Below are 27,708 nucleotides of genomic sequence, written 5' to 3' on the forward strand. Positions count from 1 at the left end.
ACACCCCTCTGGCCAGGAATTTTCTGCACGCCTGCAGCTGCCTGACCACTTCCTGAAATGGCTTGGCTTGCTCAGGGGGGAGCTTGTCCACCAAGCCCGCCAACTGCCGCACATTGTTCCGCATATGTATGCTCGTGTAGAGCTGGTAAGACTGGATTTTGGCCACGAGCATAGAAGAATGGTAGGCCTTCCTCCCAAAGGAGTCTAAGGTTCTAGAGTCCTTGCCCGGGGGCGCCGAAGCATGCTCCCTAGAACTCTTAGCCTTCTTTAGGGCCAAATCCACAACTCCAGAGTCGTGAGGCAACTGAGTGCGCATCAGCTCTGGGTCCCCATGGATCCGGTACTGGGACTCGATCTTCTTGGGAATGTGGGGATTACTTAGTGGCTTGGTCCAGTTCGCCAGCAATGTCCTTTTTAGGACATGATGCATGGGTACTGTGGACGCTTCCTTAGGTGGAGAAGGATAGTCCAGGAGCGTTGAGAGGTAGACTCCCTCGCCCGCACCGGCGAAGCTCCCTCCGCCGACGTCGTCGGGGAGCCTTTCTGGGAGGCGACCGCAGTCGGTACCGCAAGCGGCACCGATGTCGGAGACCTCACCCCGGGCAAGGGGCCAGCCGGCGCCTCACTCGACGGTACCGGTGGCGCAAGCACCCCCGGTACCGGAGGGGAAGGGCGCAACAGCTCTCCCAGGATCTCTGGGAGAACAGCCCGGAGACTCTCGTGCAGAGCGGCTGTGGAGAAAGACGTGGAAGCCGATGCAGGTGTCGATGTCAGAGTCTGTTCCGGGCGTGGAGGCTGTTCCGGGCTGTCCATAGTGGAGCGCATCGACACCTCTTGAACAGAAGGTGAGCGGTCCTCTCGGTGCCGATGCCTACTGGGTGCCGACTCCCTCGGCGACCCAGAGCTCTCGGTGCCGATACGGGAAGGGGACCGGTGTCGATGCTTCTTTGACTTCTTGGGACGAAGCATGTCACCGGAGCTTCCCGGCACCGACGAGGAGGACGTAGAATCCAGCCGTCGCTTCCTCGGGGCCGAGGCCGAAGAAGGTCGGTCTCGGGGGGGCTGTACCGCAGGAGCCCTCAGGGTAGGGGGAGACCCAACCGAAGGCTCACCGCCACCAGCAGGGGAATGGACAGCCCTCACCTGCACTCCAGTCGAAGCACCACCGTCCGACGACATCAGCAGAAGTGGAGGTCCCGGTACCACCGACGCCGACGCAGCCTTCCGATGTCTCGGCCCCGATGCAGAGGGTCGATGCCTCGATGCACTCAATGCAGTCGCGGCCGAGGACGGAGGTCTTGATGCTGCCGACGTCGATGCACTCGATACTCCCGGTGCCGATGCCGACGAAGAGCCCGAGAACAAAACGTTCCACTGGGCCAATCTCGCTACCTGAGTCCTTTTCTGTAAAAGGGCGCAAAGACTACAGGTCTGCGGGCGGTGCCCAGCCCCCAGACACTGAAGACACGACGCGTGCCTGTCAGTGAGCGAGATTACCCGGGCGCACTGGGTGCACTTCTTGAAGCCGCTGGGAGACTTCGATGACATGGGCGGAAAAATCACGCCGGCGAAATCAAAACTCGTAATTGCGGTAAGGCACCAAAAAAGAGGGGAAGAAAAAAATTCGACCAGAGGCCTCAAAAGGGCCTACCCCGAAAACGAAAAGAAACTTAACGGGGCAAAAACTGGAAATACCGGAAGGGGAAAAAGACCGAAAAGGCCTTCTTCCGAAATCCTTTTCCCTTTTAGCAAAAAAGCCAAAAAGACGCGCGAGGTCGACTTAAGGGGCGCGAACGGCATAACTCGACCGTACCGAGCGCGGACAAAAGAAGACTGACGAACACGAGCCGGTTCGGGCGGGAAGACGGCCGCGCATGCGCGGTGCGCATCAGCGCGCGAGGACTAGCAAAGGACTTTGCTAGAAAAGTGTTCCGATTGGAGGGGCTGCCGTGGACGTCACCCATCAGTGAGAACAAGCAGCCTGCTTGTCCTCGGAGAAACATCAGATATACACTCAGAATCAAGTTAAAAAGCTGAAAAACCATAAAATAACATATAAAAGCCTCAAAATCTGAAAGATGAACATACATATTACACTCAAATGAGTTAAAATGAAGTGCTACATGAAATTAAAATACGTGCTGCACTGAACACAAATAAATAAATTACAGATAAAATGAGACTTCAAAGAACATCAATCCATCTAAAATTTACACTCTAACAAGATCTATGCATGGCCCTCTTATTACTACAGTGTTATTACTCATAAAATTGATTTCCTGAAGGAAGTGAAACTAGGAAATCAAGTACGCTAGCGTTTAACTATAGAAAAGGTGATTACGACAAAATGAGAAAAATGGTGAAAAAAAGACTGAAAGGAGCAGCTCGCAGAGTAAAAAGCTTGCATCAGGCGTGGATGCTGTTTAAAAACACCATCCTGGAGGTTCAGGACAAATATATTCCACGTATTAGAAAAAAGGGAAAAAAGACTAAACGTCAGCCGGCGTGGCTAAACAGTAAGATAAAGGAAATCATTAGAGCCAAAAAACAATCCTTCAGAAAGTGGAGAAGAGAACCAACTGAAAGTAACAGGATAGATCATAAGGAATGCCAAGCCAAATGCAAAGCGGAGATAAGGAGGGCAAAAAAGGACTTTGAGAAGAAATTAGCGTTGGAAGCAAAAATACATAGTAAAATTTTTTTTAGATACATTAAAAGCAGGAAACCGGCCAAAGAGTCGGTTGGGCCGCTGGACGAAAATGGTGTTAAAGGGGCGATCAAGGAGGACAAAGCCGTAGCGGAGAAATTAAATGAATTCTTTGCTTCGGTCTTCACCGAGGAGGATTTGGGGGGGACACCGGTGCCGGAAAGAATATTTGAAGCGGGGGAGTCGGAGAAACTAAACAAATTCTCTGTAACCTTGGAGGATGTAATGGGTCAGTTCAGCAAGCTGAAGAGTAGTAAATCACCGGGACCTGATGGTATTCATCCCAGAGTATTAATAGAACTAAAAAATGAACTTGCGGAGCTACTGTTAGAAATATGCAATCTGTCCCTAAAATCGAGTGTAGTACCGGAAGACTGGAGGGTAGCCAATGTTACTCCGATTTTTAAGAAGGGTTCCAGAGGAGATCCGGGAAATTATAGACCGGTGAGTCTGACGTCGGTGCCGGGCAAGATGGTGGAGGCTATTATTAAGAATAAAATTGCAGAGCATATACAAAAACATGGACTGATGAGACAAAGTCAGCACGGATTTAGTGAAGGGAAGTCTTGCCTCACCAATCTAATGCATTTTTTTGAGGGGGTAAGCAAACATGTGGACAATGGGGAGCCGGTTGATATTGTATATCTGGATTTTCAGAAGGCGTTTGACAAAGTGCCGCACGAAAGACTCCTGAAGAAATTGCAGAGTCATGGAATCGGAGGTAGGGTATTATTATGGATTAAGAACTGGTTGAAAGATAGGAAGCAGAGAGTAGGATTGCGTGGCCAGTATTCTCAGTGGAGGAGGGTAGTTAGTGGGGTCCTGCAGGGGTCTGTGCTGGGTCCGTTGCTTTTTAATGTATTTATAAATGACCTAGAGATGGGAATAACTAGTGAGGTAATTAAATTCGCCGATGACACAAAATTATTCAGGGTCGTCAAGTCGCAGGAGGAATGTGAACGATTACAGGAGGACCTTGCGAGACTGGGAGAATGGGCGTGCAAGTGGCAGATGAAGTTCAATGTTGACAAGTGCAAAGTGATGCATGTGGGTAAGAGGAACCCGAATTATAGCTACGTCTTGCAAGGTTCCGCGTTAGGAGTTACGGATCAAGAAAGGGATCTGGGTGTCGTCGTCGATGATACGCTGAAACCTTCTGCTCAGTGTGCTGCTGCGGCTAGGAAAGCGAATAGAATGTTGGGTGTTATTAGGAAGGGTATGGAGTCCAGGTGTGCGGATGTTATAATGCCGTTGTATCGCTCCATGGTGCGACCGCACCTGGAGTATTGTGTTCAGTACTGGTCTCCGTATCTCAAAAAAGATATAGTAGAATTGGAAAAGGTACAGCGAAGGGCGACGAAAATGATAGTGGGGATGGGACGACTTTCCTATGAAGAGAGGCTGAGAAGGCTAGGGCTTTTCAGCTTGGAGAAGAGACGGCTGAGGGGAGATATGATAGAAGTGTATAAAATAATGAGTGGAATGGATCGGGTGGATGTGAAGCGACTGTTCACGCTATCCAAAAATACTAGGACTAGAGGGCATGAGTTGAAGCTACAGTGTGGTAAATTTAAAACGAATCGGAGAAAATTTTTCTTCACCCAACGTGTAATTAGACTCTGGAATTCGTTGCCGGAGAACGTGGTACGGGCGGTTAGCTTGACGGAGTTTAAAAAGGGGTTAGATAGATTCCTAAAGGACAAGTCCATAGACCGCTATTAAATGGACTTGGAAAAATTCCGCATTTTTAGGTATAACTTGTCTGGAATGTTTTTACGTTTGGGGAGCGTGCCAGGTGCCCTTGACCTGGATTGGCCACTGTCGGTGACAGGATGCTGGGCTAGATGGACCTTTGGTCTTTCCCAGTATGGCACTACTTATGTACTTATGTACTTATAAAAACACTGAGGGGCCCTTTTACTAAAGCGCACCCAAAAGTGGCCTGTGCTGGTGTAGGCGCGTGTTTTGGACATGCGCTGGTTTATTTCCTGAGAGCGCCTGGAAAAAAAGGGATTTTTTTTAATGTGCCGGAAAATGGACATGTGGCAAAATGAAAACCAGTGTACATCCATTTTCGGCCTGAGACTTTAACGGCACCCGCTGACTTAGCGGTAAGATCTCACGCGCTAACCGGGTGGTAAGCATGCAGCGCACAACTGCCGATTACCGATGGGTAAGGACCCTGAGGTAGAAAATATTTTCTACCACGTGTTTTGGGTGCATGCCAAAAATGGAATTATCACCGGGGCACATGGTAGCTGGGTGGTAGTGCCAATTTGACGTGCATTGGACGCATGTACGTGCCTACACACCTTTGTAAAAGGGTCCCTCAAAGATCTGCTTCAAGATTAAGACATTTGGTGTCACACTGTTATATCTAAAATATGAATCTTTGTTCCTCCTGCAAAAGCAGTCTATTAACATCTCTTCCCCTCCAATGAACCTTGACGTTATATAATACTGAAAAGCGGAGATCATCAAACGTATGGTTTATGCAGCTATAAAAGGAAGATAATGGAGAAATCACTTGTACAACATATGGTTCTTAAACAACATAGGTTCTGTTCTGCAGTTGGGACATTTTTTTAATTCATATTTCTCTCCTGAAACAGAATGTTGAAAAATCTTGACAAATGGAGCAATTATGGAAGGGATAATGTCCTAAAATATTATCTCTCTTTTCCATTTGTGACATGGGCAGCACTCAAGGTGCTAAAATTTCCTTTAAATTTTTCTCTCTCTGGACAGCTACAGGTAAATCTTTATCTGAAAAATGATATGCCAATATTTCTTAAGTATTTGTTTAATGTCAGTCGATATATGGTCCTATAACAGGGTGCATACCGCGTTATTCTGTTTTTCCTTAGGTTGAGTAAGTCACTTCATTGGCTCCCTATCCATTTCCACATACAGTTGAAATTCCTTTTATTGACTTACAAGTGCACTCACTCTGCAGCTCCTCAGTACTTCTCCACTTTTATCTCCCTCTACACTCCTCCTCGGGAACGCCATTCATTGGGTAAATCTCTCTTATCTGTACCCTTCTCCTCCATTGCCAACTCTAGACTCCATTTTTTTTATCTTGCTGCACCATATGCTTGGAGTAGACTTCCTGAGCCAGTACATCAAGCTCCATCTCTGTCCATCTTCAAATCTAGGCTAAAAGCCCACCTTTTTGATGCTGCTTTTAACTCCCAATCCCTATTCACTTGTACAGTACCCATGTCTGTTTTGTCATTCCCACCTTAGTAATTCCCTTATCCATCCTGTTAGTCTGTCCTGATTAGAGCTCTTTTGAGCAGGGACTGTCTCTTCATGTTCTAGTGTAGAGAGACCAGTTAAGCCCACAAAGAAAGCAACAAGGAAGTGAGATATTAACATGCATTAAGGGCATCATTAATGCATTAAGGGCATCATTTACTAAGGCGCTAGCGTTTTTAGAGCACGCTAATATTTACAGCGCAGTAAACGTTAGTGACGTCCATAGGAATATATGGACGTTCCTAATGTTTAGTGCATGCTAAACACGCTAGCGCACCTTAGTAAAAGACTCCCTTAATGTACAGCCCTACTAAAAAAGCAAGCTCACTTCTTCTAAAACTTCTCAAATTTCAAGTTTGTGAGCCTTGTATTCAGCCAGTCATGAATTGCTAAAAGCTCATCAAAAACACCATCCCAAATCAAAAAAATATTGTCAATATATTTTCACTATAGTACAGGAGTGGCCTAGTGGTTAGGGTGGTGGACTTTGTTCCTGAGGAACTGAGTTCAATTCCCACTTCAGGCACAGGCAGCTCCTTGTGACTCTGGGCAAGTCACTTAACCCTCCATTGCCCCATGTAAGCCGCATTGAGCCTGCCATGAGTGGGAAAGTGCAGGGTACAAATGTAAAAAAAAAAAAAAAAAAAATAGTTTTCATATGGATTATCAGAAATTGATCTTCAGTTAGCAATATACAAATTAGCTATAGAGGGGGGCCATAGTGACTCCCATAGATGTACCTTTTATTCTGTTTATAGAACCTCCCTTCAAAAATAATTCTCCCTCAATGCCAAGGTTGCTAACTTCACTATAAATTCTGTAGGTATTCTCAAATGTGTAGTTCTGCATAGTAATGATTTTCTCACGATATCCAATGGCTCAGTTTGAGGGATGTTAGTATAAAATGATTCAATGTACAATGCTACTCAAATAACATCACTTGCCACTTTAATTTCATCTAAGACATTGATTATATGAATAGAGTCATGCATATATGAAGGGATAAGGGGAATTAATGGCCTCAGAAATTTATCCACAAAAATAGATAGGGGTTTAACACTGAACCAATCGCTTCGACAATTGGTCTCCTAGTAGAGAGGTGAGTGATTTGTGGATTTTAGGCAATATTATAATTACTAGTATCTTTGGAAAGGGAAAATGAAGAAAATTACAGAGTCCTTTTACTAAGCCATGGTAAAAAGTGGCCTGCGGTAGTGTAGGCGCATATATTGGGACGCACCAGGCCTATTTTTACCGCATCTGCAAAAAAGGGCTTTTTTAGTGGGACAAGAAAAGGGCCTGAGGTAAAACTAAAACTATCGCACGCCCAAAATCGGCTTTAGCCCTTAACGCCACCCAATGATCTAGCGGTAAGGGCTCATGCGCTATACATGTGGTGACTGGTCAGTGCGCGCCAAGTGCCGATTACCACCAGAAATGACGAACATGGGAGGAAATAAATAATCATCCAGGCAGTATGGGTGCGTGCCAAATCTGAAAACAGCGCCAGAGGGGGCATGGTAGTCTGGTAGTAGTCTCGTTTTGGCAAGCGCTTTATGCGCGTAGCGCCTAACACACTTTTTGTAAAAGGGCCCTTATATTCCTTATCTGTCAAATATTCTGCAGCTTTACCAATTTCTAACAAAGAGTCCATTTTGTTTTCTCACAGGGGTTGGATCACCCTGAAGGGCTCTATAGAAGTTAACATCCTGAATGTGTCTGTTAATCTCCCCAATATAATCATCCTTATTCATAGCAACCCCACCTTTATCTGCCTGTTTAACAACAATACTGGGGGTCACTCTTAGTGAATCAATAGCTTTCTTTTCTTCTTTAGTTAAATTGAAAAAGGCGCTAACTCCTATTTTCTAACATCTCAATATCTCTGAAAAACAATTTCTCAAAGGTGATTATCAATGGGTTAGCAGTGCTTGGGGGATGCCTGGCACTCTTTCTGCTGACAACAGACATATCAGTATTGGGAATTGATTCATTAGAAAAACAGTGCATAATTTTCTAGTAAGTTTAAACAGGTCAACCCTAGCATTTGGAGCACAGTACCTAGAGGCTGAAAGAAAGAACATCCGTTTGTCAAGAACCGAGATCTCAGATTCATTAAGTGTACAGTCAGATAAGTTAATACCTTTTCTAAAATTGGTTTGGGGCCTGAAGAATTTATCTCATCTCTAAAGCCTGTCTGTGTTTGTGTTCCTGTTTTGACTGTTCATGGGACCCCTCTCTCCGTATAATAGGAAAAATTCCCTCTCACCGGTTTTTGTTGTCCCGGTGCAGTTGTTTGTAGACCATCTATCACATAACATTATACAAATACTTACACACAGGCACATCATTCAGGCAATGCCACATTTTGCAGATAAAGATTTATCTGTAGCCTTCAAGAGAGAGAAAAATTTAAGACATTTTAGCACCATCAGCGATACCCATGCCACGAATGGAAAAGAGATGCTATTTTAGGACACTATCCCTGCCATAGTTGCTCCCTCTGTCATGTTAATCTCAAAACCAAGACTTTTCAACATTCTGTTACTGGAGAGAAATATGAATTAAGACATTTCTACAACTGCAGAACAGAACATGTGGTTTATGCAGCTATATGTCCATGTAAACTTCTGTTTATTTGAAAAACTTTTAAGAATCTTTAATAAGGCATCATTGAACACAGAAGAGCTGTGAAAAGGAAAATCATGGAGAAATCACTTGTAGAAGATATGGTTCTTAAACAACAAAGTTTGAAGATCTCTGCTTTTTAGTATTACATAATGTCAAGGTTCATTGGAGGGGAGGAGATGTTAATCGAGTCCTGCTTTTGCAGGAGGAACAAAGATTCATATTTAGATTTAACACTGCGCCACCAAATGTTCTTAATCCTGAAAGAGATCTTTCAGTGTTTTTATAATTTTATGACTATTAAAAACACAGTTGTAATGAAAGATGGCCATGCATACATCTTGTTTGAGTGAAAGTTTTAGATAAATAGATGTTCTTTTTAGTCTCATTTTATCTGTAATTTATTTATTTATACATTGAGGGGTCCTTTTACTAAGCTGCGGGAAAAAGCCCCCCCCTCAAAAAAATGGCCATGCAGTAAGAGTACTCTTACCGAGTGGCAATACGGGAGGAGCAGTTACTGCCACCCACTAAGGTGGAGGTAAGGGCTCGCATGGTAACCCAGCAGCATGAAGCAATGCCTGATTACCGCCGTGTTAGCGCCACACTATTAAATTTAAAATTATTTTCCGGTGTGCCAGAAATGGCACATGCTTAAGCCAGAACTACCACCGATGGCTGCGTTGGGCCAGCGGTAGTTTTGGGATAGTATGTGGTAAGCCCGCATCGGGCTTACTGACGCTTTGTAAAGGGCCCCTGAATTATTTGTGTGTTCAACAAAGCAATTATTTTAATTACATATAACACCTAATTTTAACTCATTTGAGTATAATATGCACAGTCAACTTTCAGATTTTTAGGCTTTTATATGTTATAGTTCATAGTTTTTCAGTATTTGATTCTGAGTGTACATCTGATGTTTCCCATTGTTTGCAGTGCTTCCTGGTTCTGATGACATCATTTGCATCACTTGAACACATAGAAATTGGCTGCTGGAACCATAAGATGTTTTGACATTTTTAGCGTTGTCCAGTGATTTTAGCAGCACTTTTGCACAAATTTTAGTGATTCTAGGTCAGCAAACAAGGCTCTTTTGAATCCCATCATTGGTTTCAAATGTTTAAATAATTTTCAGAAACAACCCATTTTTAATTTTAAATGCATAAAATCGAGATCTTTTTAACATTTTGTGCATTAATAGACTCTAGTCACCTTCTAGAAAGTCATTTCACTATTAAACCTTTGGTTTTGACTGATTTCAAAGAATTTTAAAAACTGGTTTTAAAACTTGTGACATAACCTTTTTGGTGTAATCATGCATTTCTCAACTGGGTTGTGAAGAAGTGCTACTCTGGAAACAAAGCATGCTAATTGTGAACGTTTTACTTTTTAACTATGCTTTTAAGTCTTTTGATTGGAATTCCTTTGATAAGAATTATGCGTATTTTGAAAAACAATGTTTTACTACTTTTAGGTTTGTGGACACATTAATATTACTACGGGAAGGCGTGTTTAAAATCCCCTGTATGTGTTATTTTAGTCAACTTTTCACCCTCTCATGCAAAGAGAAACCTCACATATATGCATATTTGTTCTTGCACACATTCCACTATAATTTACAATAAGAGTGAAAAATAGCACAGCCTCTCAATGTCTAATAAACCACACCACACAACTGCATTTATATAGTTTTTTGCTTTTTGTTTTATTTATGATTAACGATTAACTACTTTGTCTATGTATTCTATTTTTACAGTTTCATAGTCTTATGATTCTATCATAATTTAATTTATATAACACAAAACATTTTTATGTACACTGTTTTGATTTATGTATTGGTTAATCTTTTAAATTTGCTTTATATGTCTGAATTGACAGTCTTACCCCTGATGCAGCCTTTTAACATGGCCACTCTGGGGTGCATGTGCTTAATAAACTTCATACTGCTACACCTGCTGGTCTGCTCCATTTGTATGCTATTTGCAGATCGCCGCCTCTTTGTACTTTTGTTGTCTTTTTCTGTCTCCATCCACTAGTCAACAGACATAACTATTCCCAATGATCTGGACTGTTCTGGTATGGACACGAAGAAAATGGCTTTTATAAAACTGCCCTTCAACACACAGGTAAAAGTGTATATGTAGTGCTTTTTTTTTATATATTTTAACCTGTTGTAGATGGAGATATTCGGGGGGGGGGGGGGGGGGGGGGCGTAATGCTAGGCAACAGTTTCAAACCATGAGCACCTTTCTGCACTTTCTAAAGTAGTTTAATTTCATTTTCTAACTCTTTCTTTGCTTAATAAGGCAATCCAGTGGCGTAGCGAGGGGGGCTGCCACTCGGGGCGGGGCGGTTAGCCGTTGCACCCCCCCCCCCGGGTGCAGCACGATGACATACTCCCCCCCGACCCAGTGCCCACCCTCTTCCATCCAACCGCCCCTCCCGCCCCCCCTTGCTACGCCACTGAGGCAATCAAAGGGGTGTAGTTATCAAAGTGGCCTACCATTAAAACATGTTATTTTACCAATAACTCATGCTAATTTAGCACGTTCACATTTTATGGAATGAGACTTAGTAAATAATAACTGAGGTTAAAAGTAAAATAACATCATATCGTAATAGTAGGCCATGTTGATAACTTCCTCCCAAAGTAGTTCTCAATAAAACAAAATATTTATAAAAACCATATAGATGCCTCTCCCAGGCCCTTTGGTAATATATCAAGTGTAATAAAATAAAATTAAAAAATCATAAATACATGTCTATTTTAACTAAAAAAATTGCACAAATTAGCAGATGTAAATATGCACAGGTATGTTTCATGTGATAATTTTCACTTCCCTTTGGAAATCTGTAAAAGCACACAGATTGAAAAGTAGCAATACATATTAATTTTTCTCCCATGTGGGCAGATGTAAAATTACTTCTAGATTGGGAGTGTAATTTTCAGAGCTGTTAAACTATTAGATTCCAAGAGTGAGACTTGTGGCCTGTCCTGGATTCCTGATGCATTATGAGACCTGCAACACTGTTTTCAATTTGCAGAATTTGGGACTAGGACTACAAATACCTTACTGCTTTAGGTTGTAAAACCAGGATTGGCCAAAAAGTCTCCATCCTGGAAGTAAAGTAACCTGGAAGCTCTGAATTTGTACTGTTTGTTCTTTAAAAGTGGGAGCTTCCATACTCGTGTGGTTTCTCTGTTTATGAGAGGATACAAATCATTCTCTACAGGCATAAATTCCACACAAGTCCTAGCACAAAAACTTTCAATGGTCCCTGGCCTGGTGATGCTGACACAGATGTTTGAGCTACAGAAATGAGTCAGTGTGAGATCAATGAGCCTGGCTGCGCCCCTTACCTTGCAAGGTTTCCTTGGTAACCGGAAACCTACATAGGAGGCAGATCTTGAGTGCACTCTTGCTTACAGGCCTCACTCTATATTACAAACTTTTATTTCTGATTGTATTGCTTTGATCCACTCTTGGGCTAATTTTCATCTTTTGAAACTCAATGCAGCTAAGACTAAGTTGGTATATTATTGTAATGATACCTCTTTAGTTCCTCGTAGTGTGACCATAGCCTCTGGAGAACAACTGTAGTTTGAGAAATCTTTTAAAGTTTTGGGAATTGTTTTGGATACACAATTGACGATGGATTTACAGATAAGCTATCTGAGCAAGAAAATATTTTTAAGTTACATCAATTAAGAGCGATTAGATCTGCTTTTTTTTATTGAACATCTTTGCATGTTGGTTCAGGCTATTATGTTACCTTAGCTGGACTTTTGTAGTGTTTTATATGGTGGTTTAAATTCAAAATTAACTAACAGGTTGCAATTATTGCAAAATAATGCAGCCAAATTGATGTATAGCTGTTCATGATATGATCTTGTAACAACATTGCTTAGAAAGTTAGATTGGTTACAAGTTTCTGCTCGGATAGTTTTTAAGACTGCTTGTAATGTATTTAGTATATTACAGTGGAATTATTCTTCTCTTCTTCCAAAGTTGATAGCTAATCCAGCACTTCGAGAAAATTCTCGTTTTTATTCTACTTGCTGTTGGGTTTTTCATATGTTAGGAAAGTTTGGTATAATAAAGTTCATGAAGGCTCCTTTTCTTTCCAGGCTAGTAAACTGTGGTACTCTATACCTACACAAATTCATGTGGTTTCTGCTTATTTACCAAGGGATTAAAAACTTATCTTTTTAAAAACATCTGAACGATTAATTTTGTAAGTCTTCCTAACTTTTCAGTGTATTTTTTGAATTTATGTAACCTGCTTATATTCTTTATTGATAGTAGCGGGATATAAATATCCTGAACAGAATAGAATTAGAATCCTATTTGAATAGGCTTGTTTTTCTGAAGTAGCCTCTGAAAACTGTAAGGTTGTTTATAGCTATTCTGAATGATGTTTTAGATTATGTTTACTAAGGCGCACTAGTGTTTTTAACACGCGCTAAAATTTAGCGCTAGAGACACCCATATATTCCTATGGGTGTCTCTAGCATTAGAGTGTGCTAAAAATGATAATGCACCTACAGTGCAGCTTAGTAAACAGGGCCCTTAATTTATAATTTTTCAGTTTGTACTTTGTATTTCTTATCGTTCATTACTTTTTGTATTTAATTATTTTAGGGCTGCATTTTGATTTGCTCAATTAAAGGTATGTTATTTATTTTTGTTTCCACTGTAGCTCCTTGCGACTCTAAGCAAGTCCCAGAGTAACAAGGAGTTACAGCGGGAACAAAAATAAATAACATACCTTTAATTGCAAAGTTAATAGCAATACTCGAAATGAAGCCCTACTAATAAATTAAATAAAACAATGCATTAGAATTTTTAGGCTTTTACAATTGTAGCCAAGGGAATGAGGTACAGCCAGGCCACAGTTATAAGGTTTTAAAGATGAAATAGGTTGGATTTTTCTCAATCTGCTTTTGACAGTATCACAGCACAGAAACTATCCTGGTTGTCATATTGGATGATATTAGATTGTGGATAGCTCAGGATGCAAATATGCTATTGGTGACGTTAGGTATTACTGCCACTTTTGATACAGTCGATTATCACTTCTTGTTGTTCTTTTGGTTGCAGGAGCTTGGCATTGGGGGGGGAGGCATTGCTAGCAGGGCTGTTATGATGGGAGACCTCGGAATGTATTAGTAGATGATTCATCTGCTTATCCAGTTACATGTGCGGTCCATCAGGGGGCGATATTGCCACCTGATTAGCCACTTTATATACCGCTTTTCACTACAAGGGATTAAAGCGATTTATGGTCATTAAAATGCAAATATAGTAAAAAAAAAAATCTTCAACCCATCAAAACAGAAATATTTAAAATAAGGCACAAAGCAATATGCAAAAATAATCATGGACAAAGATCTAAACCATAGCTCAATTTCAAGTGCCAGGTCTTCAAGGATATAGATACTTAGAAATATTATGCAAATCAATTGGCAAGGTGTTCCATAAACAAGGACCAGCAAACCAGAACACCCTGTTTGTGACAGTAGATAGTTTACCAGTACTTAATGAAGGCAAGTGAAACAAGCGTAAACTATACGATGGAATGGAGATTGGGGGGGGGGGGGGGGGGGGGGGTTGGGCTATTCTTGGGACACAGTGGTGTTTTTTTAATTAATAAATTGCTTTATTTAATTTATAATGCCGGGAAGGGTTTATGTGTGTATGGGTTTCTTGTTATGAATGATGATTAATTTGATATATTTAAGGAATGTCTAATCTAACCTGCGTTACTTTAAATGTAAGAAGTTTGAATACTCCTGCCAAAAGACACTTATATTTAAGAAGCTGATACGACAAAGTGGAAACAAGGTTGAGATTATTTTCTGCGTTCTCTTGGCATCTTATTCTTTGATACTGCTGCTGTGCTCACCTTCTTTTTGTACCAGTCACAAAAGTTCTTTTTGTACCAGTCACAAAAGTAATCTTTGTCTTTCAAAACAATTTTGGTGCCCCTGAGGCAGGTGGCTGTTTCCACTGAAACACAGCCCGTGTTGGGCCAAGTTGTCTGGTGCCTTCAATAAAATATCCTAAGCAACACTCCCTTGCATTGGCTGGTCCTTGTTTCGAACACTTTGGTTTGACTGTCTGCTCTGTAGAGGTTCCTTCCCTGTTTGCTGCTTTGTCTTAGAAACAGACACATTTAAAACCTGCCCACGGGAAATACCCCAATATATATAATTTTTTGCCTCTAACTGTTCGAAGAATATGACCAGGGGGTCTTGATAGCGCTTTCAGCGACCTATCCATGACAGATAAAAAAGGTGTCTCCGGACAAGGAGGGCTGTTATCTGTTGGTCGAACTGTTGCTAAGGGATAGTCTGTGTACATTGTGGTGTGTTTATGCTCCTAATGAGAGGCAAGCTGCCTTCCTGGATTGCTTGGACCACATCCTGCTAAATTATGGGAATGGGCATTTGCTTTTAGGTAGCGATTTTAATGTTACAATTGATCCCAAGTTGGACAATAGTGCCACAGGAGTACAATATGCATGCAAAGACAGGGAACATCTTAGACGCCTAATGGGCCAATGGGGTCTTTTTGATCTTTGGAGGCACAAGCATACAACTGAAAGAGATTTTACTTACTTTTCCCCATTGCATACGACATACTCGTGCATTGGTTTGTGGTTGAATGACTGTGACCTGTTGTGGTGTATGCAATCAGTTACTATACAAACCCACAGATGATCTGATCATGCGCCAGTTAATCTAACCTTCTTTTTGCGAGGGGACCATGTGGGGCAGTGATATAGGAGCTTGAATGATGCTATCTTGCTAGACCCCTAACATATGTTGATAATATAGACTCCCTTACTCTTTGGGAGGGCCTTAAGGCTGTTATGAAGGGCTGAGTTATAGCTCTGCAAGTCCATCTTTGGAGAGCCCGCTTGGCACAGGAGTCAGCCCCGCATCAGCAGATTGAAACAGTTGGAATTGATACTGAAACATGATGGCATGAATAAGGTGTGCACTAAGCAGTTATATGCCTTGTGTCTGTCGCTCAATGGGCTGCAAATGACCAAGATAACAGAACAGTTACAAACAGTTAGAAATTAACATTTCGAATTTGGAAATCATGCCAGTAGGTTATTAGCAAATAAACGTAAGTGACAGAGGCAACACAATTATATATTTTCAATCTTTGATGAGGATATGGTAACCTCTACTATGACAGAAGTGATATACGATCGGTTTCTTTACTTTTATGAGACAGTATATAGGCCTGAGCATAAGCCCCAGCAGGAGGCTATCTCCACATATCTTGAGAGTATCACTCTCCCTTCCGTAACAGCAGGAGAGGCTGATCAATTATCTAAACCAATTGATTTAGAGGAGACTCAATGGGGCCATTAAGAACTTACCCCATAATAAAGCCCCCGGTTTGGATGGTTTCTCCAATAAATTCTATAAAATATTTAGTCAGCATTTCGCCCTTGCTGCAGCAAGTCTTTCAAGCATTTGATGGGATTTTGAAGCTACCCTACTCCTGGCATCTCACAGTGGTGACGATGCTGTTAAAACCGGGGAAGGACTCAGCCCACTGTGGGTCTTATTGACCGTATCAGTACTTGACACTGATTATAAAATATTTACTAAGATTATGGCCTGCATACTACAGCGGGTTTTATTGTGGCTGATTCATGAGGATCAAGCTGGGTTTATTTCTGGTAGACAAACCTTTGATAATAATATTAGGTCTTTATTACATTTAATTCAGCAGGCTCAGATGGATCATACACGCACTGTCTTGTTATCAATCGATGCTGAATAGGGTATATTGGCCATTTTTGTTTTCTGTGTTGTATAAGATGGACTTTGGGGATTGTTTTCTTGTGTGGGTACACTTGCTCTATACACCTCTGTTGTCCAGTTTAATAATTAATGGCTCCTATACTAAGCCTTTTGAATTGCATCATGGCACCCAACAAGGGAGCACAGTGTCACCTCTCCTGTTTGCAATATCCATAAAGCCCTTGGCACAGGTAGTGTAGGCTCTGCCAGGTATTTGGGGGTTGGCTAGGGGTGATGTTGAACATAAAATTATGCTGGTCGCAGATGATATCCTTTTGACTTTGACGGACCTTGAGGAGTTGCTCCGTCAAGTATTCATACTGTTAGCTCAAAATGGAGAGGTATATGGCTTTAAAGTCAATATAAGTAAGTCAGAAATTCTAAACCTTAATCTGACCAAGTCTGAGGTGACTCATCTGGGGCAGCAGTTTACCTTCCAGTGGGCCCAGAAACAATACTTGAGATTGCATATTACAGCTAATTTAGTTGAGTTACAATAAAGCTAATTTCCCCCCAAACTTAAGGAATTAATGGATGAATTAGACCACTGGGAAGGCCTAACTGTTTCCTGGACGGATCCAAGTGGTTAAAATGATGCTATTACTCAAGCTTCTTTATATATTTATGGCACTTCCTCTGCCTAGCCCCCAATGGTTTTTGGCTCTGCTAAACCACAAAGTTTTTGCATATATCTGGAGGAGGTGCCTTCCTAGGGTGGGTCAAGCAATGAAACCTGTGACTAATTGGCAGCAGGGCAGTTTAAAGAAACGGATTTGCTGGGAACAGGCTTGAATGGGCTCCACTCCCTTGTGGGCGGTTCCTTGGCTCCCAATAAGAAAACTTTTGAAAATAATTAGGGCAACTCCACTGGGAATTAGCCATCCTCTACATACTTGGTATATGATATGTGGGAAGTTTTTTCTAAAGAGAATGTATCACTTACAAACAGCTGTGCAATTTGCTCCTTTCTTTGTCCCAGGGCTTTGAGACCCAGTATAAAAACGATGGGCTTGAAGTGGCATGCGCACTCTTGTACAGGGCAAATTTGTATTGCAGACCTTCAGGATGAATACGGGGTAGACCCGAGAGAGATGTTCCAGTATCGGTAGATTCAAGACTATATTCAACGTAAAGCTAGGGGGGAGCTAAGCTTAAAAGAAACATTGCTGGAGCAGGCTCGAGGGGAGGGCAGTATTACTCGTCTATATCTACTACTACTACTACTACTTAACATTTCTAGAGCGCTACTAGGGTTACGCAGCGCTGTACAATTTAACAAAGAGAGACAGTCCCTGCTCAAAGAGCTTACAATCTAATAGACAAGTGAACGGTCGGTCCGATAGTGGCAGTCAAATTGGGGCAGTCTGGATTCACTGAACGGTAAGGGTTAGGTGCCGAACGCAGCATTGAAGAGGTGGGCTTTAAGCAAAGACTTGAAGACGGGCAGGGAGGGGGCTTGGCGTAAGGGCTCAGGAAGGTTGTTCCGAGCATAGGGTGAGGCGAGGCAGAATGAGCGGAGCCTGGAGTTAGCGGTGGTGGAGAAGGGTACTGAGAGGAGGGATTTATCCTGTGAACGGAGGTTACGGGCAGGAACGTAAGGGGAGATGAGGGTAGAAAGATAGTGAGGGGCAGCAGACTGAGTGCATTTGTAGGTAAGAAGGAGAAGCTTGAATTGAATGTGGTATCTGATCGGAAGCCAGTGAAGTGACCTGAGGAGAGGGGTGATATATCGGTTCTGGCGGAATATATCTAGCTATTACTTTGACTACTCCTCTCCAGGAGTATGTTTCCAAATGGGAAGAGGATCTGGGAGAATCTTATACCATTGAGAATTGGGAAGAGGGTTTTAAATACCTGTTCAAAGTTTCTACTGCTAGCAATCTTGTTGAGAATGTTTTATAGTATTCTACCAACAATATTATAGTAACATAGTAGATGGCAGAAAAAGACCTGCACGGTCCATCTAGTCTGCCCAGCAAGATAAATTCATATGTGCTACTTCTTGTGTATACCATACCTTGATTTGTATCTGCCATTTTCAGGGCACAGACCGTAGAAATCTTGCCCAGCACTAGCCCCGCCTCCCAATCTCGGCTAAGCTTCTGAGGATCCATTCCTTCGGAACAGGATTCCTTTATGTTTATCCCACGGGAGGGCATTCCAAGTATCTACCACTGTCTCCGTGAAAAAATACTTCCTGCCCCCCTTCAATCTCATATCATGTCCTCTAGTTCTACTGCCTTCCCATCTTCGGAAAAGGTTTGTTTGTGGATTAATACCTTTCAAATATTTGAACGTCTGTATCATATCACCCCTTTCTCCTTTCCTCCAAGGTATACATATTCAGGTCAGCAAGTCTCTCCTCATACGTCTTGTAACACAAATCCCATACCATTCTCGTAGCTTTTCTTTGCATTGCTTTAATTCTTTTTACATCCTTAGCAAGGTAAGGCCTCCAAAACTGAACACAATACTCCAGGTGGGGCCTCACCAATGACTTAAACAAGGGCATTAAAACCTCTTTTCTTCTGCTGGTCACACCTCTCTCTATACAGCCTAGCAACTTTCTTGCTACGGCCACCGCCTTGTGACACTCTTTCGTCGCCTTCAGATCCTCAGATACTATCACCCCAAGATCCCTCTCCCCGTCCGTGCCTATCAGACTCTCCCTGCCTAACACATACGTCTCCTGTGGATTTCTACTCCCTAAGTGCATCACTTTGCATTTCTTCGCATTGAATTTTAATTGCCAAACCTTAGACCATTCTTCTAGCTTCCGCAGATCCCTGGTGTCCACTCTGTTGCAAATCTTAGTATCGTCCGCAAAAACGCAAACTTTACCTTCTAACCCTTTGGCAATGTCACTCACAAATATATTGAACAGAATCGGCCCCAGCACCGATCCCTGAGGCACTCCACTACTCACCTTCCCCTCCTCCAAGCGAATTCCATTTACCACCACCCTCTGGTTTCTGTCCGTCAACCAGTTCCTAATCCAGTTAACCACTTCCGGTCCTATCTTCAGCCTGTCCAGTTTATTCAAGAGCCTCCTGTGGGGAACCGTGTCAAAAGCTTTGCTGAAATCTAAGTAGATTACGTCCATAGCACGTCCTTGATTCAATTCTACAGTCACCCAGACAAAGAATTCAATGAGATTCGTTTGACACAATTTCCCTTTGGTAAAACCATGTTGTTTCGGATCTTGCAAGTTATTGGCTTCCAGGAAATTCACTATCCTGTCCTTCAGCATCACTTCCATTACTTTTCCAATAACCAAAGTGAGGCTTACCGGCCTGTAGTTTCCAGCTTCTTCCCTATCACCACTTTTGTGAAGAAGGACCACCTCCGCCATTCTCCAATCGCACGGAATCTCTCCCGTCTCCAAGGATTTATTAAACAAATCTTTAAGCGGACCCGCCAGAACCTCTCTGAGCTCCCTCAATATCTGTGGATCCCATCCGGTCCCGTGGCTTTGTCCACCTTTAGGTTTCCTAGTTGTTCATACACACTCTCTTCCGTGAACGGTGCTAAATCCACTCCACTCTCATATGTACTTTTGTCAGTCCATCGCGGTCCTTCTCCAGGATTTTCTTCTGTGAAAACAGAACAAAAGTATCTATTTAGCAAATTTGCCTTTTCTTCATCATTATCTACATAGCGATTCGCAGCATCTTTCAGTCTCACAATTCCCTTTTTAGTCATTTTCCTTTCACTAATATACCTGAAGAAATTTTTGTCACCCCTCCTTACCTTTCTAGCCATTTGTTCTTCCGCTTGCGCTTTTGCCAGACGTATCTCTCTTGGCTTCCTTCAGTTTCATCCGGTATTCCTCTCCGTGTTCCTCTTTTTGAGTTTTTCTGTATTTGTGGAACGCCAACTCTTTAGCCTTTATTTTCTCAGCCATTTGCTTGGAGAACCATATCGGTTTTCTTTTTCTCTTGCTTTTATTTACTCTCCTTACATAAAGGTTTGTGGCCCTATTTATAGTTTCTTTCAGCCTGGACCACTGCCCTTCCACTTCTCGTACGTCCTCCGAGCCCATCAGCTCCTTCCTCAGGTATTCCCCCATTTTACTAAAGTCAGCACGCTTGAAATCCAGGACTTTGAGTTTTGAGTGGCCACCCTCCTCTTCAGCCATCATATCAAACCAAACCATTTGATGGTCACTGCTGCCCAGGTGGGCACCCACTCGGACATTTGACACACTATCCCCATTTGTGAGTACCAGATCCAGCAGCTCCCTCTCTCGTGGGTTCCGTCACCATTTGTCTGAGCAGAGCACTTTGAAAAGCATCCACGATCTCTCCACTTCTTTCCGATTCCGCAGATGGAACCTTCCAATCTACATCTGGCAGATTGAAGTCTCCCAGCAACAGCACCTCTCTCTTCTTCCCCAACTTTTGAATATCTGCGATCAGATCTTTATCTAGTTCCTCCAATTGTGTCGGGGTTCTGTAGACAACACCAATGTGGACAGAGGTTCTATCCTCTCTTTTTAAGGTGATCCATATTGCTTCTTCCTTTCCCCAGTTCCCTGTCATTTCAGTTGCTGTGATATCATTTCTCACATACAGAGCTACTCCTCCCACTTTACGAACATCTCTATCCTTCCTAAAAAGATTATAGCCTGGTATGTTTGCATCCCATTCATGGGAACCACTGAGCCATGTCTCCGTGACTGCAACTATGTCCAAGTCTGCCTCCAACATCAGGGCTTGAAGGTCATGAACTTTATTGCTTAGACTGTGAGCATTTGTGGTCATCGCTTTCCATCTACATTTCCTAGTATGTGTTTCAATTTTAGTGATTTGGGGGTGTCTTTTCTCTTTGGGTACCTTCATATCTTTTTGTTCCACCTTCCTTGCTTTTTCTTTTTCTTCCGCCTCAGTTCTATTTTCAGGAACATCACAGTGCTGTAATGGACCAAAAGAATTCTGTAGGGGCAACACTTGTGAGGGCGGATGTTTCTGTGTCACATAACGAAGCCTGCCTGAGCCTACTGTGAACCATCTATTCTTAGGTGGTTTTATCCTTTGAGGCAGTGGTGAGAATTTGGTATGATTCTGTGCAGTATGATTTTGTGCAGTCCTAGAAGTTGCTTTAAGTGCATTCAATTCCTGCTTTACTTTGCTGAGCTCCTGTTTTAAACTAGTGAGCTGAAGACAGATAGGATAAGCTTTAAGTCTCCAGATGCTTGGCCTTGATGGCCAGAGGGTGAAGTTGACATTCAAGTAGTAAAAAGATTTAGCAGGACTGCTTGTCCAAACTGGCTATCCTGCCTAGAATGTTGCTCCAGACAATAGAGAGAAGTGAAGATGTGGATGGAAGACCACATTGTTGCCTTGCAAATTTCTTTAATGGAAGCAGAGCAGAAATGGGCTACTGAGGTCGCCATGGTTCTTACGTTTTGTGAGCAGTGACACGACCTTGAAGGGTCAGCCCAATCTGAGCATACGTGGACAGCTAGCCAAGTCGAAATACTACGTTTGGTGTTAGGGTTGAAGGGTGAAAAAAGCTAGGAGGACTTCCTGTGAGGTTTTGTATGTTCCAGATAATATGCTAGAGCATGCTTGCAGTCTAAGTTATGCAGTGCTGTCTTTCAAGGATAAAAGCAGCACGCTTGCAGTCTAAGGTATGCAGTGCTGCCTTTCAAGGATAAGAGTGTGGCTTAGGAAAGAAGACATGAAGTACAATGGACTGATTGAGGTAGAACTCCGATACCACTTTAGGGAGGAATTTGGTGTGTGTTCGGAGAAAAACCCTGTCATGGTACTGCCTGGTGTAAGGTGGATCTGTCACAAGGGCTTGGATTTCACTTATTCTTCTGGCAGAAGTAAGTGCCATTAAGAATAATACCTTACATGTGAGGAACTTCAGAGAACAGGAATGAAGGGATTTAAATGGAAGTTTTATGAGAGCTGCGAGGATGACACTAAAATCCCATGCCACAAGAGGTGGTTTGATAGAAGGTTTGGTATGAAATAAACCTTTCATGAATCTAACTATCAAGGGATGAACAGAAAGTGGCTTATTATCAAACCTAGAATGAAAAGTGCTAATGGCACTCAAGTGTTCGCTGCCTGAGTTAGTTTTGTGTCCAGAAGGAAGAGGGCACCTAGCAGGGTCAAGTGCTCTGGCTGTACACCAGAGGGAAAATCTTCTCCACCTGAAATGGTAATGTATCTGTGTAGGTGGCTTCCTAGAGGCTAGAAGTATTTTAGAGACTCCGTCTAGAAGGTTAAAGGAATGTAAGTCTATGTTGTCAAGGCCAGACAGTGAAGGCCAGGCCATCAGGGCCAGAAAGCGAGGGTTTGGATGGAGGAGGAACCCCTTGTTCTGTGTTATTAGGGGTTGGAAAAAGACCTAACCTCAATGGTTCCCTGGATGATAACTCTAGAAGAGGGAACCAAACTTAACGTGGCCAGTATGGTGCAACTAGGATCATGGTCACTTGGTCTCAATGTAGCTTGAGAATTTTTCCAATAAGAGGCAGTGGGAGAAAAGCATATAGAAGATCTGTTGCCCAACGGAGCAGGAAAACATCTGGGGCTACATGGTTGGGAGCATATATTCTGAAACAAAAGCAGGAAAGCTTGCTGTTCCTGAGGAGAAGCAAACAAGTCTATGGCTGGGGTCCTCTACTGCTAGAATATTCGACAAGCCACAGGCATGCTGAGGGACCATTCGTGGTCAATTTGCTGCCACGGCATTCTGTTTGCCGGCTAAACAGCTCTTATAGAGATGTTTCAAGATGCTGCTGAGTCCATATCTAGATTGCTTGTCGACAGAGGTGGTAAAAACTTGTTACTCCTTGTTTGTTCAGTTAATACACTGTAACCTTGTTGTCCTTGCAAATGAGAATTATCTGATCAAGGATGCAATCTTGGAAAGTTTTGAGGGTATTCCAGAAGATTGATATGATATCGTTTTTTTTCTCTGGGGACCAAGATCCCTGTGCATGGAGACCATTAATTAAGATGAGCACCCCAACCTACCATGGAGGCATCAGTGGTGAGAACTTTATGATGTGGAAGGGGCTGGAACGGAAGTCCCTGGCAGAGGTTCTGGGGACCCATCCAACACTGTTCAGTGGCGTAGCTGTAGAGTAACTCAAAAACAGGCTGAAAGGAACTTCATGGCTTGAGACCACTGAAAGGAAAACACCCACTAAGGTATTTTGAAGTGGAGCTGAGCCAATGGAGTTGCATGGACTGTTAAAGCCAGGTGGCTGAGTAGGCGGAGCATCTGATGAGTAGATACTTGGGTGGATCTGGAAAATTTAGCGGAAAGATGCATTATGTTGTCTGCTATCGGTTGAGGGAGGAAGGTTCGACCCTGAGTAGTGTACAGGAGAGCCCCGATGAACTTCAGGTTTCAACTGGCTGAAGATGTGATTTGGGGTAATTTATTACAAAACCTAGGCATTCAAGGAGACGTATGGTAGATAGATCGATTCTCTGTCGGCTCTCGGGAGGCTGACTTGATTAACCAGTTGTCAAGGTAAGGGAAGACATGTATGCCCCACTTGCGAAGGGGTCTGTGACTTCTATCCCTGCTTCTGCCATGGATGTGAGCACTGGAGCGTAGTCCTTTGAGGTGGAGGATGAGTGGGAATATAATGACACTTAAATGTATAGTAATTAGAGTGCAGAAATCCTTCTGCAAATCATCTAGAAGAAGAGGCGACAAAAGGCCATGGCCTGAATAGAGTTGTAATAGTGTCTGCATATTTTTTAATTATGTTAGCAACTTCCTCGACTTTATCACCAAATAAGTTGTCTCCATTACAAAGGATATCTGCTAGATACTCCTGGACAGCAGATTCGAGGTTGGAAACTATGAGCCAGGAAAGACTTGCATTGCTACTCCTAAGACGGAAATGAGAGAAGAGACATCAAAAGCTGTCACAAAATGCCTAGCCTGGGGCTAACCCTATGGTGTATGCCTAGCAGAGCTCAGTTACGCCTGCACCTGGGCATGTGCTCTACACTAGCACCCTCCTCCTACCGACTGTGTCACAACCACCTCTGGGCGAGTCTCCCACTCTCAAGTTATCTCCGGTGATTTCTAGGTTACTAGGGCCACACTCCCAGTGGTCCCACAGTTCCTACAAAGCACTCACAGACTCAACACACAAACCACCAGGATTCTTAGTTAGTCCAGACAAGCAGAGTCAATAAACTAAAAATGTATTGTCATAAAAAATATTGAACAATGAACTATAAAAATAGATGGAAAATAACAAGCAAATAACAGGTAACTGAATAAGGATCAATTATAAAATTATCTAAACATTTTATCAATACCTGGATAGTGCCTGGGAAGTACAGAAAATACAGCTGCTCACAGGTTACAGAATATAACTGTTTACAGGGTCTCAAGTAAAGAGGTCTTTCTCTCTCTACTTCCAAACTGAGTCTGGAGAAAAACCCAGTATTTCCAGACTGAATTTGAGCTCCTGGGCCAATCAGAGCCCAGAACAATATTTTTTTTTTAAGTAGCTGACCACATCACTGCAGGTTACTTTCTCTTTGTGTTAAACTAAAGAAGGAACAGTCATTTCTCTGTAACAGCTTTAAACATAAAATATGCACCACCTGCTGGCCAAACATAAACTTCAGGAAACATTCTTATAATTCATATGCTGAAAAATTCACCATTTTGCCACAAAGGTATCAAAGGCCTTTCTTGCCAGATATTTATGACAATCAAAAGGTTTCCTGTCAAGTTTGTGGTACTCATTAGCCTTTTCAAGATGAAAGAAGTCTGCAAAGGAGAGAGTACTTTGTATTAGAGACTTCAAGTAAAAATTGTGGAATAATGTTGATAATCTAAAATGTGGATGGTTAGCATAGAAACTTGAAATGTTCTCCTGCCAAAAGAGTCTTATGTTCTAGCTTGAGTAGAAGCACGAGATCTTGAACTGAGAGTAAGCTTCAAATCAGATTCCGCAACTAAGGAATAATAGGGTAACTGTGTTTTTTCAAACCCAGTGCATTTCTGTATGCTGTACATTGTATCAATTTTCTTTTAAGCAACTTGAACTATTAGTGGAGTCTCCTAATGTTTGATCATAGTACTCAAAATTGTATAAATTGGAACAGAGATTCCTTCTCTAGGAGGAGAGTCATAAACCAGAACCTCAGAGTTCTAAACGAGGTTCTTCCTGTCTTCAATTTGAAAGGTATGGCTTGGGCCATCTCATAAACAAAGGCAGGAAAGGATATACTCAGTTGAGAAGTCATGTGGGTCCTGCTCAGTCTTCCAGGAGAGGTCAGAGTGTCTTGTCAAAGTACTATTCTTGGGAAGTATGTGGAAGAATGTGTCAACTAGCATGTCAGCTCTGTGTTGAAAAACATCGAGGCAGATGAGTCTCCGAGGCTGGAGAAAGTTCCTCTGCTGATGCCTGCATTGGTTGGGTTCGTGGTGCCCCGATGGTCGATACCAAGCCGGTATGCAGGACCTCTCCCTTGACCGTCTCTCTGATGTATGTACAGGCTGCACTGTCGCTGGTGCTAACACCCTGTAAGCCTGAATAGACTGCTTATGCAGTAGCCCTGAGCGCTCCTCTTTGAGCATAGTCCGTATTTCCTCCTGTAGGAAATGGTATTAGCTGAGAAAGCGGTATGGGCACAGCCCAAGTTATAGCTTGTGCAGGCATAGGAGACCTCGAGGACCTTGAAGGCTCTTGATGAGAAATAAGTTGTAGAGATGGAAAGCGGTCACTGTAGCATGCACACTCCTCGTGCAACGAGAATGTCAATGCAGGGGAGGTATTGGCAGAATGAATGGAGGGAGAACGATGGTGATACTAAAGTATTTACGTTGGAGGTCCCTCAATTCACACGGCATCAACGAGGACGTGGAGTCCTTACACAGTCGCAATATGGAGTCCGATATCGGACATTCTCAATGTTGCATTGGTGTACCCAATGTTGATGCTAATGATTTCCACATCCAGTGCTATATCTCCTGCCATGCTCGATGCTGACGCAGAACCAAAAAGTTTTTCATGTTGGACTCTGCGGGCTTTAAGTGTCCTCGTATGCATGCACAGACAGAGGCCAAGCTGTATGTCCCGGTGCTCCAGACCCAAGCACTGAACACACCAGTTATGGGGATCTGTGCCTGAAATGGTCCTATTGCATCGAGTATACTTTTTAAAGTCACTCGGCACACTCGTTCTAATGGAGGGAAAAATGGCCAGCGCAAGCTCATAAAGGCAATGGCCTGGAGAGCTTGAGAAGTTCCTTACCCGAAAATGGTCAATGCTTCCCGGTCAAAAGAAGTGCTCAGAGGCCTCTAAGGCCAAAAAATGAAAAATAGTTAAAAAAAAAATCAATAAAGTGATTAAAATTAACAAAGACAAAGAAAAAAATATTAAGAAAAATGTCCCAAAAAAAGGAAGGCACCAAAATAGAAAAAAGTCTGATGTGCTGAGAAGAGATTATAAAACCAACTTCTCTGCTCCACAGAAAACGTTAGACTGCTGGTCCCACGCTCAAGCGTCACACGGGAAGGAACCCGTGCATGTGTGTTTGGGGTATTGCCTCAAAGTTTTCAAGTGACAGTGAACTATGGCAGTATGTATGGATGACATCACCCACAGGTGAGAATTCCATGCCTGCTGATCCATGGAGAAACATAGTAAATGTTTTTCATATTCATAATATCTGATTCACAGCAACCAGTAATTTTTAGGAAAAGAGTACAGGTGATAGGCAAAGGCAAAGTGAGAAATTTAGGTGTGGAGCTTGATGGTTGACAGTGAAATACCAAATATCTGCAGTAGTGCATAGTTCATTTTATCATTTCTTGAGAAAAATAAGAGCATGGATTTGAGGAATACATATTTAGTAAATTGATGTATTCTACAATTAGTTCTTGTCTTGATTATTACAATGTTCTTTATTTTGGATTGCAAAACGCAGCAATATGGGTCCTGAGACAGTAGGAGTTTGAGAACAAATTTCTCCTTAGTTGAACTTCATTGGCTCCTTGTTATTAAGAGAATTCAATTTAAGTCCTTGACTTTAGCTTTTAAAGTACTGTATGGAATGGGGCCAAAATATCTGTTGGATAAAGTATGTTGGTACTTTCCAAATAGGCTCTTACCTATAGAATGTAAGTTCCTATTGACAGTTCCAGGGCTGAAGGTCATATGGATAGTAGCTACAATGACTGTGGCTTTTCTGTTGGGAGTTCTTGTACTGTAGAATAAACTACTACTAGTGCTTTACCAGGAACTCATTCTGGCTGGATTTAGAAGGTTAAATAACAATCT

General features: G+C 42.5%; 1 protein-coding gene across 1 annotated transcript in view; it reads right to left on the reverse strand.

The window, feature by feature from the left end:
- DNMT3A (DNA methyltransferase 3 alpha) overlaps nt 1-27,708 on the reverse strand; it is an 806,037-nt gene that overhangs the window by 131,658 nt on the left and 646,671 nt on the right. The window lies entirely within an intron of this gene.

This window comes from Microcaecilia unicolor, chromosome 3 (assembly GCF_901765095.1).
Source record: "Microcaecilia unicolor chromosome 3, aMicUni1.1, whole genome shotgun sequence".
In the NCBI taxonomy this organism is placed as follows: domain Eukaryota; kingdom Metazoa; phylum Chordata; class Amphibia; order Gymnophiona; family Siphonopidae; genus Microcaecilia; species Microcaecilia unicolor.